Source organism: Carlito syrichta, unplaced genomic scaffold (genome assembly GCF_000164805.1).
Source record: "Carlito syrichta isolate Samal-C Ts95f unplaced genomic scaffold, Tarsius_syrichta-2.0.1 Scaffold312570, whole genome shotgun sequence".
Taxonomy (NCBI): domain Eukaryota; kingdom Metazoa; phylum Chordata; class Mammalia; order Primates; family Tarsiidae; genus Carlito; species Carlito syrichta.
In genome coordinates, this window is record NW_007256666.1 from 574,300 (window position 1) to 590,456 (window position 16,157).

General features: G+C 38.9%; 1 protein-coding gene across 1 annotated transcript in view; it reads left to right on the forward strand.

Moving 5' to 3' along the window:
* The window catches only part of TTBK2 (tau tubulin kinase 2), a 187,299-nt gene that overhangs the window by 79,665 nt on the left and 91,477 nt on the right, over positions 1-16,157 (forward strand). The gene's annotated exons all lie outside the window — the stretch shown is intronic.

Consider the following 16,157-nt stretch of genomic DNA (forward strand, 5'->3'; position numbering starts at 1 on the left):
AAGCCCGGCTTTGTAGTTTTCATTGTAAAGGTCTTTCACGTCTCTGGTTAGGAAGATGCCAAGGTATTTCGTTTCTTTGTGTGGCTATTGTGAATGGGATTTGCTTTTTATTTGGGTATCTGTTTGATTATTGTTGGGGTGTAGAAATGCGACTGTCCTTTGCACATTCATTTTATGCCCTGAGACTTTGCCAAAGTCCTTTATCAGTGTAAGGAGGTTTCTGACAGATTTGCTTGTGTTTTCAAGATATAGAATCATGTTGTCTGCAAAGAGGGATAACTTGACTTCCTCTTTTCCTATTTGGATACTCCTAGTCTCCTTCTCTTGTCTGATTGTTCTAGCTAGGACTTCCAAAACTATGTTGAAAAGGAGGAGTGAGAGGGATATCCTTGTCTTGTTCTGGTTTTCAGGGGAAATGGTTCCAATTTCTGTCTGTTTAGAAGTATGCTGATTGTGAGTTTCTTGCAGATGGCTCTTACTATTTTGACCTCAAACTATAAGAACCTTAGAAAATGCAGGAGACACCCTTATGGAAATTGGAACCAGCAACCAATTCCTGATCAAAACCCCAAGTGCCTATGCCATAAGAGATTAGACAAATGGGACCTTATCAAACTGACAAGCTTCTGCGAAGCCAAAGAAACCATCAAGAAAGCAGGGAGACAGCTCACAGACTGGGAAAAAATGTTTGCCAACTGTATGTCTGACAAAGGCCTAACATCTAGGATCTACGAGGAACTCAAAAGTGCTGAAAAGAAAAAAAACAAACAGCCCCATTACAAAGTGGACAAAAGATGTGAATAGACACTTCTCAAAAGAAGACATACAAGCAGCCAACAGATACATGAAAAATTCTCAGCCTCACTAGTCATCAAAGAAGTACAAATTAAAACTACATTGAGATACCACCTAATTCCAGTCAGGATGGCCATCATCAATAACTTAAAAAACAACAGATGCTAGAGAGGATGCGGGGAAGAGCGAATACTTTCTACACTGTTGGTGGGAATGTGAACTAATACAACCTCTGTGGAAAACAGTGTGGCAATTCCTAAAAGACCTAAAAACTGACCTTCCATACGACTCTACAATCCCTCTGCTGGGAATATACCTGGAGAAACTCAAATCACTCTGTGAAAAAGATACCTGCACATGTATGTTTATTGCAGCATCGTTCACAGTAGCAAAAACATGGAGCCAACTATGCTGCCCATCAAAAAAGGAATGGATAAAAAAATGTAGTACATATACATGATGGAATATTACACAGCCATAAAGAAGAACAAAATTATTAACTTCACAGCAACTTGGATGGATTTAGAGTCTATAATACTGAGTGATCTTTCACAGAAAAAAGAACTGAGTATCAAATGTTCTTGCTCACAAGCAGACCTTGAACAATTATCATAATACTATAAGAAAAGGATTGGCAGTAGTGGGAAACTGCTGTGGAGTGGGGGCAGTGGGTAGGAAGGATTTGGCGCAGGATTGGCAGTAGTGGGAATCTGCCGGAAGCAGGGCACACCTCATCAACAAGGGTACCTGCATAATGAACATTTGTATAACTAACCCTGATTTGTACCCCACATCTTTAAAATTTAAAATTTTAAAAAGAATAAAAGTATCAACCTGTACACTTAAATTATTTTTACCATATTTAATTTAAAAAAACAAAAACAGGCCGGGCTCGGTGGCTTAGCCTGTAATCCCGCACTTTGGGAGGCCAAGGTGAGTGGACTGTCTGAGCCCGCGGGTTCGAGACCTCCCTGGGCAACGTGGCGGGACATCATCTCTACAATAAAAATTTAAAAATTAGCCGGGCGTGGTAGCGCACGCCTGTAGTTCCATCTACTTGGAAGGCTGAGGCGGAAGGATCGCCGGAGCCCAGCAGGTCGAGGCTGTGGTGGCCGGGAGCGGCCACTGCACTCCAGTCTGGGTGATAGAGTGAGACTCCAACTCAAAAACAAACAAACAAACAAACAAAAGAACCCCAAAACAGAATAGTAGTCACTTACTCTGTCTCATGCTCTCTCCCCTCTCAAGTATGCTTCTATCCTCCTCACCCCTACTTAGCAGTAGCCTTTTCAAGTTTATTAACAGATTATTTTTGGTTTTTACCTCAGTATTTTTAAACAATATGCTGAACTGCCACTTGAATCTTATTTTAATCTCATGTATCATCTGCTAACTCTCCTTAATGAAAGAAGATGATTTTGCTTCTATCCTGCTCTCACCCCTACCACATGTGTACATTCTCCCTATCCTCCTGTCTTCAGAATACAATTATATCTTAATTTTGAGTAGATCAATATTTACCTTATTTTGACTGTGTTAATATTATTCACAGCTGAGCCATGTAGTGAACTGATTACTTTTCCTTTCCTGTTTTTGTCTTCCCCAATGTTAATAATTTCATAAATGCTTATTTTAAGAATATTATTACTATAAATTCAGTCTCTTGCTCTTTACCAGTTTAAAATTTCTCTGAAAATGTTCAGATGATTTGGGCATAATTACATCTTTTTAGGGAAAATCTCTCTTAGAATCTGTTTCCTAGTCTGTTTCTGTCAGAAAAATACTAGGATCCTGCAAGGCTGGACTGGTAAAGATACCACAAAATCATATTTAGCTTGCCTGCCTACCTGCCTTTCTTCCTTTCCTTTGCCTTTTCTTTTTTCTTTTTCTTTTTCTTTTCCTTTTCCTTTTGTCAAGATCTCACTTTGTTACCTAGGCTGTAGTGTAGTGGCATGATCTTGGCTCACCGCAGCCTCCAACTTCTGGGCTCAAGTGATCCTCCTGCCACAGCCTTGCTAGTAGCTGGGACTGCAGGCATGTGCCACCACGACTGACTAGTTTTTATTTTTTATTTTTTGTAGAGATAAGATCTATGTTGCCCAGACTGGTCTTGAGCTCCTGGGCTCAAGTGATCCTCCTGCCTTGGCCTCCCAAAGTGTTGGAATTAACAGGCGTTAGTCACTGTGCTTGGCGATTTGCTAATTTTTAATAGACCTGGAACTTGTTTTTTAAATTTGTAGCATTTCTGTTACTGAGTTCTACATACTTTTAGCTCACTTTTCACTTTATTACCAAATTGATCCTTTATTTTAAAAGGGAAATAACTAATGCCCCTTTTTGATTGTTTTACTTTCCTCTAGTAGTAAGTCATGTAAAATTACTTGACTTTTGCATAAAATTGTTATTTATATTAACATTGAAGGCTGTAATATAGACTCCACACCACTATCTGCCAGTTTTAGGCTCTCGAAAGTAAGAGTATTAGTGACCATCTGAAATTATAAGAACAAAAAGATTTATAAAGACATATGAATTTAATTCAGAGTCTAGCAAATCTGATCTTTAAAAAAAGACCTCAGTTAGAGATTTTATTACTTCTTATCTAAGTTAAATGGGATTGTTATCCTGCTTCTTATCTAAGTTGAGTGGGATTGTTTTTTTATATCACAGTTAAAATCTGTGTTTAACTGGCAAAGTGCTATCTTGTCTATAATATCTATATTGTACCCATCTATCTAAATTAACTCCATGTCTTATTTTCTCTTTTCCTTTTTCTTTTTTTTGAAGACAGGGTCTAGCTCTGCCACCACTCTGGAATGGTGTGATCTTGGTTAATAAGCAGCCTTTACCCCGTGGGCTCAAGCAATCCTCCTGCCTCAGCCTCTTGAGTAGCTGGGACTATGGGTGTGTGCCACCAAGCCTGGCTAATTTGTTGTTGTAGAAAGAGGGTCTTGCCAAGTTTCCCAGGCGGGTCTTGAACTCCTGACCTCAAGCTGTTCTCTCATCTCAGAATCCCAAAGTGCTAGGATTATAGGCGTGAGTCACCTATAACTGGCTGGCTGGCCTGCTTCTTATTGTCTTTTTTGGTTGGAGATATCACTGATGATTTCTCTTTGGCTAAGAACTTGATGATTGACTGCAAGCATTCCCCTTTGCGTTAGAGCTAAAACATTAAGAAAAAACCATAATGGTAGTATTTTTAATGGTTGGTTAAAACTTGGTTTGTATGTTCAGGATTTCTTTTGTCTTTAGAAAATTCCTTTGACACAAGACAAACATAATCACAAATAAAAATTGATTTATTTATATATTTTCGTCTTGTATTGTGGTCAACAACCTATGATTCTCAGAGCTAAATATTATCTTGCTGACTACTCTTCTTTCTCTAGTTCTATCTCTACACCAAACTATTGCTCTTACTTTTCCTCAGAAAACTTTTATTTTAATTGTCTAATTTATTCCTTGCCTCTTCAGGGCCTTGTGAGTAAATAGCTTGCTGATACCTGAAAATCTAATTCATTGTGAGTACTAAAATTGTTGATATTGCCTCCTACACAGATATTTAGATGTAAAGAATTGTGTTTGATATAAGGAGATGAGATTGAAGAGGGATTTTAAGTAAAGGAAATAAATAGTGAAAAACAAAAGTAGAACTGTGCATAGCATTTAAGGGGGAGAAAATAGACAGGCTTTATCAAAGTATGTAATTCATGTTGAGGAGCTGAAGGAAATGAAGTTTGATAAGTAGAATGAATCTTGAATTCTAGGCTAACCATTTCAGCCTTGATTCTGTAGGAATTATAGTTTATAGTTTCTTGAGTAGGCAGATGACATGATGAAAACTGTATTATTTAGTGGAAATAATCCTATGAATAATGTGCAGACAGTTACATGGGACATGTTTGACCCGGTCCAGTGAAGTATAGTCAGATTTGATAGAATGGATGGAGTCAGAAAGAAGCACATGCTCAATAGACAATAGATGGTAGTCCATCAGAGCAGTACACATCAGGGAAATCCAGTAGGATGTGTGTGAGACAGGTGAAGCACAGGACAAGACAAACTGGCACCTATCATTACAGGATGGATAGTTGGCCCTGTGTATGGAGGATTATGGTGGTAAATGCATCCTTACTTTTTTTTCTTCTTTCCTTCTTAGACATCTGGTAAATTTGAGCTACTATGCTAGTTGTTCGGAATATGAACAAGGCATGATATTTATTCTCAAGGGCTCACAGTCAAACCAGACTGACACAGAGAGAAAGAATAACGATATTGCAGAATAAGTTCTACAAGAAATGCATAAAATAGAGTGGGCATGATGGCTTATGCCAATAATTCCAGCACTTTGGGAGGCTGGAATGGAAGGATCTTTGTGAGGCAAGGAGTTCGAGACTAATCTGGACAGCATAGTGAGCCCGTATCTCTACAAAAAATTTAAAAAATAAAAAATAGGTCAGGCTCAGTGGCTCAACCTGTAATCCCAGCACTTTGGGAGGTTGAGGTGAGTGGACTGCCTGAGCCCACAGGTTCGAGACCAGCCTGGGCAACTTGGTGAGACCTCATCTCTGCAATTAAAAAAAAATTAGCCGGGTGTAGTAGCGCGCGCCTGTCGTTCCAGCTACTTGGAAGACTGAGGTGGAAGGATCGCCAGAGCCCAACAGGTCGATGCTGGGCTGGCCATGAGTATGCCACTACTCTCCAGCCTGGGTGACAGAGTGAGACTCCAACTCAAAAATAAATAAATAAAAATTAAAAATAAAAGAAATGTATACATATATTTAAAAAGAAAAATATCCCTGAACTGTACCCCACATCTTTAAAATAAAAAAATTTAAAGTTAAAAAATTTATATATATATAAATATATAATATATATATAAATATATAAATATATACATGTACATACATATATATATATATAAAGTTCTACGGGAGCGTCAAGAAGGGAACAAACAGGAAAACTAGACAGAAGCTCAGCTGTCAGAAACAGGTCAGAACACAACTAGTAGTAGCAAGAGTGAATGGTTGCTAACATCCAGAGTATGGTGGTGGATAGAATTCCTTGAATCTTTCCTACTGAGCATAAGGGAGGGAGTGAGGTGAATTTGAGTCTTTAGGTGGAAGGTAATTGGCACCAGTAATATGGATAGGAAGGATGTAGCAGCAGGGAGCCAGTGAGGGCCTTGTTTTCCAGCTTAGGCTATGCTCTAGCTATGAGACAAAGATGTCCTAGGCCAAGGAGTAGAAAGAGAACAGGTGGGCAGAGGATAAGAAATGATAGTTTATAGAAAGGAAACTTAATTGATCAATAGATGAAAAGATGCTCAGCCTCACTAGTAATTAGAAAAATGCAGATTATAATAAGATACCATTTCATACCAATCAGATTAGCAAAAATAAAAAGCCTGATTACACCAAAGTTTGGTGAGAATATAGAGAAATAAGAACTCCTTCGTGTCCTGATAGTAGAAGTATAAATTTGGTACAATTGCTTTGGGTAAAAAATTTGTATCTATCATATAATGATGATACTGGCAATCATTACATATTATTTTTTCTGTGCCAGTTATTATTTTAAGTGTTTTTAAAAGATATTTTATTTAATTCTTTGAGTTGGAGTCTTTGTCATCCAGGCTGGAGTGCAATGACATGCTCACGGCCACTGCAACCTCGATCTACTGGCCTCAGACAGTTTTTCTACATCAGCCTCCAAGTAGCTGGAACTACAGGCATGTGTCACCACACCCAGCTAATTTTTTTGATTTATCATAGAGATGAGGTCTTGCCAGCTTGCCCAGGTTGGTCTTGAACCCCTGGGCTCAGGCAATCCTCTTACTTTGGCCTCCCAAGTGGTGAGATTACAGGTGTGAACCTCCATACCTGACCTTGATTTAATTCTTATCATAACCTTTCCCACATTTTATAGCTGAGAAAATTGAACTTAAGAGAGGTTAATTTGTCTGTGGTCACAAAAGGGATAAATAGAAAAGCAAGGATTTTAGCTGACATTTGTCTCATTCCAGAACTATGCTCATAATCAGTAAGCTCCAATAATAATAATAGGGGATATATATTGATCATTTACTATGTATCAGGCAGTATATTAAGAATTAGATATACTTTAGCTGATGTCATCTGTGCAGCAACCCTTTAAGGTAAGTGCTGTTGTTTTGTCTCATATGGCTTGTAGAGATTAAGTAACAAGCTAGCAGGTAGAAGAGCTAATATTTAAATCAAGCAGTCCTGAGTCTATACACTTTTTTCTCCACACTAAACTGAAAGAAAAGAGATAGAATGGGCTTTAGGCACATGCTGATCTGTGATTCTAATTTTTTTTTTCTCTGTGATTGTCATTTCTATATTGGAGACTTTATCCTCATGCTGGTTTCCTTTATGGTTAAGAATTGGTTAACAGTTGCCAACAGTGATCGGAAGAGAGCTACATCCTTTCTCTTTGAAAACAGCATCTCTGGGCAGGGCATGTGGTGGCTCACATCTGTAATCCCAGCGCTTTGGGAGGCCAAGGCAGGTGGATTACTTGAGGCTAGGAGATGCCAGGAGTTTGACACCAGCCTGGGCAACATAGTGAGACCATGTCTGCAAAAAAATTTTTTTAAAATTATCTAGGCATGGTAGTCCTGTAGCTCTAGCTACTAGGGTGGCTAAGGTGGGAGGATAAATTGGGCTCAGGAGTTCAAGGTTATAATCATCTGTTATTGCACCGTTGTACTCCAGCTTGGGCCCTGTCTCAAAAAAAAAAGACTGTATTTTTAAAAGACCCTGTTTCTAAAAAAAAGAAAAAAACAATAATATCTCTTCCCATAATTATTGTACAAAAGAATTGAGCTTTGCTCTGATTAGAACCTTCCTGAAAAAAATTACACTTGTTAGAGAAATCCCATGCTTTGATTGTTTTAAGTTTTCAATATCTATATTTCTTCCCATTTATTAAACTGAGCTCCATGACAAAAGAGAAATGTCTAGATTACCTGGCTTAGAGCAATTAACTCCCATCTCTGTGTCTGTGAGTAGATCAAGCCCACTGAGACAGTAAATGTACAGCTGAGGGAGAGAAGTCCCCAAAGGAAATCTGGGGTTTTTAGTAAGGTGGAATGAATACTAGATAGGGAAGAAATGCTTTATAAATATCTCATTTAATTCTGCCAGTATCTCTATTGAGGAAACTGAAGCTTGTTCAAGGTCCCATAATTATTAAGTGGTAGAGGTGAGACTTGACTCTATACCAATACTTCCCCTCCCCCCCCCAACTAATCTTGTATCTCCTTAAGAGAAAAATAACAAGCTGTATTACATGGTATATGGCATAATGACCCTTCCTTCTAAGAATTCAGAGTGATTTTCTACAGATTCCTTAATTGCAACTTGGTCATCAGAAGGTACCAAAATTTGTGGGATGCACTAAAACAGTGTTTAGAAGCAAATTTATAGCAGTAAATGCTTATATTTAAAAGCCAGAAAGATCTCCAATCAATAAACTATGCTTGAGACAGAGGGAGCATAAAAAAAAAAATAACTACCCTCACACTGTGACACTAGAAAAAAAGAAGAGCAAACTAAATGTAAAGCAAGCAGAAGGAAGGAAACAATAAAGATTAGAATGGAAATTATTGAAATAGAGAATAGAAAAACCAATGGAGAAAATCCATAAAACTGAAAGTTGAGTCTTTGCGAAAAACTCAACAAAATGGACAAGGTTTCAGGTAGACAGACCAAGCAAAAAAGACCTCAAATTACTAAAATCAAGAATGAAAGAAGGGATATTACTACTGACCTTAAATAAATAAAAAGGATTATTATAAGGAAAAACTGTGAACAAATGCATAGCAACAAATTTAGAAACTTGAAATGGAAAATTTTCTAGAAACATACAATTATAGAAACTGGCTCAAGAAAAATCAGAAATCTGAATATAACTGTAATAGGTAAAAAGATTGAGTTAATTATGATAATAATAATTACTCACTTGGAAAACCTAGGCCCAGATGGATTCACTGGTGAATTCTACCAAACACGTAAGGAATTAATACCAATTATTTGCAAACTTTTGCAAATAAATAGAAGAGAATCATTTCTCAATGTATTCTATAAGGCCAATATTACACTGATACCAAAACTAAGCAAAGACATCAGACAAAGGGAAAACTTTCAATTGTTATTTCTTAAGGAAATACATGCAAAAATGCCCAGCAAAATACTAGTTGAAAGAAACTGGTGACAAAAAAAAAAAAAAAAAAAAAAAAAAAGACACCATGTGTAAATAGGATTTATCACCAGAATGCCAGGTTGGCTCAACATATGAAAATTAATGAATGTAATATAACATAACAATAAAATAAAGGACAAAAACCACAGTATGTCAGTAGACATTGAAAATTCATTTAAGAAAATTCACCACTCCTTCATGATTAAAAAAACAAACAAAAAAAGACACTCAACAGGGTAGGAATAGAAGGAATTTCTTCAGCCTGATAAAAGGCATCTATGGAAAACCCACAACTAACCCAGTAAAAGACTGATTGCTTTCTCCATAAGACCTGGAGCAAGACAAGGATTTTTGCTCTCACCTCCTTTATTCAATATTGTACTGGAGCCAGGTATGGTAGCTTATGCCTGTAAAAACAGTACTTTGGAAGGCCAAGGTGGGAGGATTGCCTGAACTCAAGGGTTCAATACCAGCCTGGGCAACATGGTGAGACCTCATCTCTACAATAATCAAAAAATTAGCCAGACATGATAGCATGCATCTATAGTTTCAGCTACTTGGGAGGCTGAGGTAGAAGGATTGTCTGAGCCTTGCAAGTCAAGGCTGCGAAGCTATAAGTGTGCCACTGCACTCTAGCTGGGAGATAGCACGAGACCCCAAATCAAAATAATAATAATAATAATAATAATAATAATAATAATAATACACATACACACACACAGAGTATTGGAGGCTCTAGCCAGGGCAAATAGGCAAGAACATGAAATAGGCATACAGATTAGAAAGAAAAAAGCTATTTCTATTTGCAGATGACATGATCTTGTATGTAGAAAATCTAAAGAATCCACTAAAAATAAAAACTATTAGAACTAAAAAGTTCAGCAAGAATGAAGGATACAAGATCAATATACAGAATTTACTTGTATTTCTGTACATTAGCAATTAACAATATCATGTATAATAGCATCAAAAAATAAAATTCTTAGGCATAAACTTAACAGAAGAAGTGTCAAACTTTTACTCTGAAAATTACAAAACATTGTTGAAAAATTAAAAGAGACCTATTGGAAAAACATTCCATGTTCGTGGATTGGAAGACTTAATACAGTCATCTCTCCATGTCTGTGGGGTGTTAGTTTCACGAACTCTCAACGATACCAAAAATGCAGAGTATTGACATAATATTTGCATATCATTTATGCACATATTCCCATAGACTTTAAATCATCTCTAAATTACTTATAATACCTAATACAATACAAATGCTATATAAATAGTTGTATTGCATTGTTTTTAAAATTTGTTTTATTTATTTATTTTTATTTTTTTAATTTTTTTTTTTAGTTGGAGTCTCACTCTGTCACCCAGACTGGAGTGCAGTGGCCACTCCTGGCCACTGCAGCCTCGACCTGCTGGGCTCTGGCGATCCTTCTGCCTCAGACTTCCGAGTAGCCAGAATTACAGGCATGTGCTACCACGCCCGGCTGATTTTTTTTTTTTTTTTGTATATTTTGAGTGAGGGTCTCACTCTGTCCTCCAGGCTGGAGTGCAGTGCTGTGATCACAGCTTACCATAGCCTTGACCTCCTAGGCTCAGGCAATCCTTCCACCACAGCCTCCTGAGTAGCTGTAGCTACAGGAGAACTACATAACAAGACCTGTCTCTACCAAAAAATCAAAAAATTAGTTGGAGGTGGTGGCTCATGCCTGTACTCAGTTATTCAGGAGGCTGAGGCAGAAGGAGTCAGAGTCTCACTGTGTCACCCAGGCTGGAATGCAATGGCACAAGCCTGGGTCACAGCAGTCTCTACCCCCGATCCCAGGAAGTAGAGACTGCAGTGACCCATGCTTATGCCACTGCATTCCAGCCTGGGTGACACAGACTCTGACTCAAAAAAATTAAAAAATAAAATAAGCATGTGAAACAGGATTTTAAAAATAGGCAAATTGGACTTGATCAGAAAATAATATCTTTGTATATCAAAGTCTGTGCATCAAGAAAGTGACATGCAACCACAGAATAGAAGAAAATATTTATAAATCATATATCTGATAAGGGACTCCCGTGGTTTGAATGTTTGTTCACTGCAAAACTCATGCTGAAATTTCATTGTGACAGTACTAAGAGGTGAGACCCTAAGCAGTGATTAGGCCATGAGGGTTACACCCTCATGGATGGGATTGGTACTATTATAAAAGGACAATTTTGACCTTTTCTTTCCTCTCATTGTGTGATGACATAGCAAGGAGGCCCTCATCTGACACCAGCACCTTGATATTGGGCTTCTTAGCCTCCAGAACTGTGAACCAATAAATTTCTGTTCATTATTAACTACTCAGTCTCTGGTATTCTGTTGTAGCAGCACAAAACAGACTAAGACAGAAACTTTATTTAGAATATATAAAAAATTCATATACCTCAATAATAAACAAGTATTGTAATTTAAAAATCAGCAAAGCATCTGAATAGCCGTTTTTCTAAAGAAGGTATACAACTGGTCAACAAGTACATGAAAAGATGCTCAACATTATTAGTTATTATGGAAATGTAAATCAAAACCATAATGATATACTACTTCACTCACACTAGAATGACTACTATAAAAAAGACAGATAACAAACATTGGTGGCTGGGCTCGGTGGCTCAGCCTGTAATCCCAGCACTTGGGGGGAGGCCAAGGTGAGTGGATTGCCCGACCCCGCGGGTTCGAGACCAGCCCGGGCAACTTGGCAAGACTTCGCCTCTACAATAAATAAAAAATTAGCCAGGCATAGTAGTGCACGCCTGTAGTTCCAGCTACTTGGAAGTCTGAGACAAGGATCACTGGAACCCAGCAGGTCAACACTGGGGTGGCCGTAAGCGTGCCACTGTACTCCAGCCTGGGCCACGGAGTGAGGTTCCACTCCCTCTCCCCAAAAGAGACATTGGTGAGAATGTGGAGAAATTTGAAACTTTGTAATGTTGCTGGTAGGAATATAAATTTTTACAATTCCCTTTGGGAAACAATCTGGCAGTTCCTAAAAAGGTTAAACAGAGATTTTATATGACCCAACAATTTCACTCCCTGTTATATACCCAAGAGAATTGAAAGCACGTGCTCATAAAAAGACTTGTACATGGATATTTATAGTGACATTATTTATAATAACCAAAAGGTGGAAACAACTCAAATGGACAGTCAACTGATGTGTGGCTAAATAAAATATAGTACTAGCTGGGTGTGGTGGCTCATGCTTGTAATCCCAGCACTTTATTTATTTATTTATTTTGAGTTAGAGTCTTATTCCATCGCCAAGGCTGGAGTGCAGTGTCACACTCATGGCCACCCCAGTATCAACCTGCTGGGCTCCGGCAATCTTTCTGCCTCAGCCTTCCAAGTAGTCGGAACTACAGGCGTGCGCTACCACATCTGGCTGATTTTTGATTTATTGTAGAGATGAGGTCTCACCAAGTTGCCTGGGCTGGTCTCAAACCCGTGGGCTCAGACAGTGCACTCACCTTGGCCTCCCCAAGTGCTGGGATTACAGGCTGAACCACCAAGAGTTCAAGGGCAACATGACAGGATCTTATCTCTACAGTAAAATAAAAAATTAGCCAGCTGTGACAGCAAGTGCCTGTAGTTTCAGCTACCTGAGACGCTGAGGCAGAAGGATTGCCTGAACCCAGCAAGGCTGTTGTAGCTGTGATTGTACTCCTGCACTCCAGCCTGGTAACACAGTGCAACTCTACTCTGACTCAAAAAAAAAATTTTTTTTTCTTTAAATGTTCACTTCTAGTACTTTAGTCTAGGCCTTCCTCATCTTTTATGTGGACTACTGCATTAACCTCTACTTGATACCCCTCTCTCCCATCTCTTCCACAAATTTGCATGTAATGGTGAACAGCATTATCTTATCAAAACACAGACCAGATAATATAGCTCACATGCATGAAAACCCTCAAATGCCCCCCCTCCATTGTCTAATAATGAGTCAAATCTGAATTCTTTTTTTTTTTTTTGAGTTGGAGTCACACTTTGTCGTCCGGGCTGGAGTGCAGTGGCATGCTCACGGCCACCCCAGTGTCAACCTGCTGGGCTATGGCAATCCTTCCACCTCAGCCTTCCAAACAGCGAGAACTACAGGCATGCTACCATGCCTGGCTGATTTTTTTTATTTATTATGGAGACAAGGTCTTGCCAGGTTGCCTGGGCTATTCTAGAACTGTGGTCTCAGGCAGTTCACTCGCCTTGGACTCACAAAGTGCTGGGATTACAAGCTGAACCACCAAGCCCGGCCAAATCCGGATTCTTTAATGTGGCTGTAAGAAGAAAAAAAATATTTATTCCTTCTACTTTTACTCTCAGCACGGAACACTTCTGTGACCGGAATAGTGTTGTGCTTTTTTTCCCCCAAACATACCAAGCAGTTCTTCAGCAGACACCAACTGAGTGTCCCATAATTCAGTTCAATTCTGGTAGATAATGTCAGATCTCATGAGTTGAGGGATCAGTCCCATTTTTTGTTTTTTTATTAGGAGACAGCAATTTTTTTATTTAACTGGTTGACTTTTTTTTTATCAATATTTTTTATTATGATTTTGTGGGGTACAGTTAAGGGTTAGGTGTACAATTACGTTTCATTCAGGCACCCTGTTGATAAAAGGTGTTTCCCCATCCCCAGACAGATATTTGCGACTATTAATCCCATCCCCCTCCCCCCCAGACTGTCTCCACTTTTAACACCAATTGCAGGTAGCAGATTTTCACCTATACTTCTGACCAACTGGCTCCTAACTGGGGCCCCATGAGCCTCTCCTTAGATTAATTTGGTAAGATGGCTCACAGAACTTGGGGAAGTCTATTATAAAGGATATTACAAATGATAAAGATGAACAGCTAGATGAAGAGATGAATAAGAGTGAGAGGCTGAGGAGTTTCCATGCTTTCTGGTTGGGCTACTCTCCCAGCATCTCCACTTGTTCAACAAAAGAGTCTTTATAGCAGGATTCCCAACTCCTGAGCCACAGATTGATACTGGTCCATGACCTGTTAGGAACTGGGCTGCACAGCAGAAGGTGAGCAGCGGGCAAGCCACCGAAGCGTCATCTGTATTTACAGCTGCTCCCCATCGCTCGTGTTACTGACTGAGCTCTGCTTTCTGTCAGACCAGGGCAGCATTAGATTCTCATAGGACCGTGAACCCTATTGTGAACTACGATGCAAGGGATCTACGTTGTGTGCCCCTTATGAGACTCTAATGCCTGATGATCTGAAGTGGAGCTAAGGCAGTGATGCTAGTGCTGGGGAGTGGCTGCAAATACAGATTAACATTAGCAGTGAGATTTGACTGCCCCCCCTCAAAAAAAAAAAAACTGGTCCCTGATCCCAAAAGGGTTGGGGATTGCTACTTTATAGAACTTAATCTTCAGCCCCTCTTCATCACCTTTCCTGTAGTTTGGTGGATAGGGCTGAAAGTTTCCATCCTATGATCCTCTAAGCACTTGATCTTTCTGATTACTGATCCCATTCTGATTATATAGGTGCCATACCCTAAGTCATCACTAGCATAAACTCAGATGTTATAAAAATAATTATTATGAATAACAAAGACACTCCTATCACTCAAGAATTCCACAGGTTTTAGGAACTAGATGACAAGTACCAGGGACAAAGACTAAATATGTTTCATATTACAGTCAGCCCTCCTCATCCATGGGTTCTGCGTCTGTGGATTCAACCAACCACAGATTGAAAATATTTGGGGAAAAAATTGTTTCTGTATTTAACATATACAGACTTTTTTTCTTGTTATCATTCCCTAAACAATCGGTGTAAAAGCTGTTTATATAACATTTACACTGTATTAGGTAATCTAGAGATGATTTAAAGTATAGTCATAACACCACATAACAATATTTCATTCAACAACAGACAGGTGGTCCCATAAGATTATACTACCGTATTTTTACTGTGCACTAGTACACACTCTATAATGTTTGTACAATGGGAAAATCACCTAAGAACACATGTATTAAAATGTATCCTCATCATTAAGCGATGCCTGACTGTACACGGGAGGATGTGCATATGTTAGATAAAAATACTACCCCATTTTATATCAGGGACTTGATATTGGTGGATTTTGGCATCTGAGGAAGGCCCTGCAGCCAATCCCCATGGATACCAAGGAACAGCTGTATACCACAAGGCCTTGACCCACTTGTCTCATCATGCTACCCACCTCAGCACACCTTAATCCTTATTTAACCCTGTAGGCTGTCAACTCTAGTAATCATCCTTCGCATAGGCTTGGATCCTTCAAGAACTTTGTGAATGTCCTTCTCTTAGAATGCTCTTCTCATAAATTTAAAATCTAGTAAAATAACTTGCATATGAAACTTCATAAGCACACTTTTTGAATCATCTGACTGTCCATAGCAGTTTGTCTATAATATTATAGAACTCATTAGAGTTCTATAACAGAACTGTGTTATCTTTTTTTGGACTTACATATCTGGGCTGTGAACTTTTTGAAGGCATTGATCTTACTTAATTTATCTTGTATTCTAAGTGCCTAGTTTAGAACTTGGCATAGAGTAGGTCTTTTTTTTTTCTTCTCCGTTTTGTCAGTCTTTATTTCCCTTTCAGTTTTAATACTTACTGAGAAAGTGTTACTTGAGTTTAAAATCTGTTTCTAGCGAGGCGCAGTAGCTCACACCTCTAATCCCAGCACTTTGGGAGGCCAAAGTGAGAGGATTGCCTGAGGCTAAGGGTTCAAGACCAGTCTGGGCAACTTGGCAAGACCTCATCTCTACAGTAAATTAAAAAAAAAATTAGCCAGGTGTGGTGGCACATGCCTGTAGTTCCAGCTACTTAGAAGGCTGAGGTGGAAGGATCACATGAGCTCAGCAGGTCAAGGCTGCAGTGTTCATAAGCATGCCACTGCACTCCATCCTGGACAACAGAGTGAGACTCTGACTTAAGAAAAAAAAAATCTGTTTCTATTATTTCTGGGCATTATGGTTAAGAACAAAGTCTCAGCCAGGCTCGGTAATCCCGCGCCTTTGGGAGGCTGAGGTGAGTGGATTGCCTGAGGCCACGGGTTCGAGACCCGCCTGGGCAGCGAGACCTCGTCTCTACAATAAATCAAAAAATC